Raw genomic sequence first — 2,947 nt, 5'->3', positions numbered from 1 at the left:
TAAATTTCATAATTTAAAAGTTTAGTTCAGAAGTATCGAATCGGTATCGATATCGACGATACTGCCTTGAAAAATATCGGTATCGTATCGAAAACAAAATAAGTGGTATCGCCCATCCCTACTTCACCTCAGAAAAATGTCCACGTAAGGTCAATATTACAATTAACAGTAATGTGCAGTGTGGCAATTGTATGCAATGTTAAAGGGGTCATATGATGCGATTCAATTTTTCCTTTCTCTTTGAAGTGTTACAAGCTCTTGGTGCATAAAGAAGATCTGTAAAGTTGCAAAGACTAAAGTCTCAAATCCAAAGAGATATTCTTTATAAAAGTTAAGAGTCAACCACACCTACCTAAAATGGCTCTTTCTAACATGCCCCCACATGTCTACGTCACGATGTGGGGAGATTTTCATAACGCCGCCCAAATGTTCACGCAAAGAAAGAAGGCGTAACTTTTATTCTCGCTGTAGTATTGTTGCCGCCGCCGCCATGCCGTGGAGACACTGTGTTTCATTGTGAAAGCGAAACTACTTTGTTTGGCCTTCCAAAAGAGGACGATATCCGCTTCGTCATGCCTAGAGCTGATCCATGCTGGTCTATGAGGAAATACATCAACTTCGCATGGTGGATTGCCGGATCGGCTTTCACCATGGACGAAGCGGAGTCCAGCCCGGGGTCGTCACATGTGGTTGCCGCAAGCCCGCCGGCCGCTCCTTCATCGAATCCGCCAGCTCAAGCTCACCGGCCTCCTCTCACTCAGGCCACTGGCCGTTCCTGTGCAGCACATTTTATGGAGGGGCGTAACATTTCCGTCACACGCTTGAGGTATTCGGCCAATCACAACACACTGGATAGCTGGCAAATCAGAGCACACCTCGCTTTTCAGACCTAATGAGCTTTGTAAAAATCGACGCGTTTCAGAAAGGCGGGGCATAGAGGAGAAACAATAATGTACAGTATGTGGAAAATAATGTGTTTTTTGAACCTTAAACCGCATAAACACATTTCATTACACCAAATACACAAAATAATGTTATTTTTAGCAACATCATATGACCCCTTTAAAACATACACTTTCACAACCACTCATCTATTCTCTAACAAGTGCTATGAACTATGTCCTTACCCATATCCAGTTTTTGTGACAAGTAATGACTGTCATTCATTGCTTACACTGACATTATGTTTTGATTTCTTGTTTTCAGTCTGGCTGACTGTCTGAGTCAGTATGGATATCATAAAACTTCTGAAGAGACATGTATATAAGGAGATATAATGGTGTGTGACAGATTAAATCCTGAATTCAAGTAATATCAAAGGCTGTGTTTATTATTGTGACAATCATATATATTTTCCTGAACTATTATGCAGAAATACACACAAACAATGCAAGGTAAATACATTCCTGTTCATGACTTTGTTCACACAGTCTCTGACAGAAGATCCACCAACTCTGGACAGTTGCTGAACCTAAATGTGACACCACAATCAAAATAATGTATTATATTTTACAAAGGGCACAGTTCTCTTTCTCTGTGTATGTGTGTATATATGCGTGTCAGTGTGTTGTGTGTGTGAGAGAGAGAGAGAGACACACACACACACACACACACACACACACACACACACACACACACACACACACACACAACTATATATACATATTCTTTGTCACATTTAAAACTTACGCAGATCCACTTCTTTTCATCATCTTTGATGTATTGGTGATTTTGCTATGAATTTCCCACCAAGAAGTTTGCTTAACTGCATAAAATAGCACAACTCAAGTGTAGAGACCCCATGGTGGTTTACAGGCGTGTAGCCATCATTTCAGAAGTGAGGGGGACAGAAATGTCAAATGTAATAATACCTTTTTTTTTCGGTCTAATTAACATGTTTTATTTATTTTTCTTAATTTTAATTGCCGAAGAAATCAAATAAACTGCTGGACAATAACCAATAATCTGTATTTTTTCCTATATTTTCCTAATGTCAATTTTATGATTTGTTCATATACTACACTTTTTTCCCCATTGTTGATCACAGAAAAAGGCAGAACATATATTTTATAGCTTCTGTACCGTAATAAATGCTATGTCAGTAGCACTGCATTATTCAGATACTTTGTTTATTACCTGGAGATGACTTGAAAAACACACAAACCATATATTGTCGTAATCATGCATGTATTGTCTTCAAGTTTTTTATTCAGGGATAGCTGGATGCCTTTGTCCATATTAGGGATTTCCTGGCACCTCATAAGTTATTACTTCTATAAGTGCGTTTTGGACTTTCTGCACGAGAGCGCCCTCTTGCGTAGAGTATGAATGAAACATACATTGCATGTTCACATCTCCTCGTTTTGGATATGAATAAAATGTCAGGTCATGTATAGACTCTTTTCTCTTTGAATTTAAATCTCGATTTATTCACATTGGCCCTACTTTTAGACTAATATCTAATTTTAGCCAATCTCAACCAATCAACATTTAGCCAATCAACTACATTTGTTGACAATGTGCACATCATTTCTTTTGGTTCCTTCGTGTCAAACAAGTAAAACTCAACCACACTAATAAAATACTACCAAATGTACTTACCCAACAGTAGATTTTTAATAATTCGTCAACTTTCGCAACACAACAAAGTGGTTCTCAAATCCTCTTCTCCTCGTGGTCGTAGAAAGAAACGGGAAATTGCGTTAATACTCTCTCGCGAGATAATCTATCCTATCGCGGGACTTTGCAAAAATCGCGAGATATATGTTACAACATAGTAGGCTTGTTTGAGATGCATTGGCAAAGCTACTAGAAGGCAAAACTGCAACCTTTAGCCAAAAAAGCGTAACGACTAATGCTAACGCTTCCGGTTTGCCAGTACGTGGGAAAGGAGACCAGAGGTCGTTTTTTTGAATGGATGTCAATGAAGTTGACGTAGGCTTCACTA

This window comes from Sinocyclocheilus anshuiensis, unplaced genomic scaffold, assembly GCF_001515605.1.
Source record: "Sinocyclocheilus anshuiensis isolate Anshui unplaced genomic scaffold, SAMN03320099.WGS_v1.1 scaffold2394, whole genome shotgun sequence".
Lineage (NCBI taxonomy): Eukaryota > Metazoa > Chordata > Actinopteri > Cypriniformes > Cyprinidae > Sinocyclocheilus > Sinocyclocheilus anshuiensis.
This window is presented reverse-complemented; position numbering follows the sequence as displayed.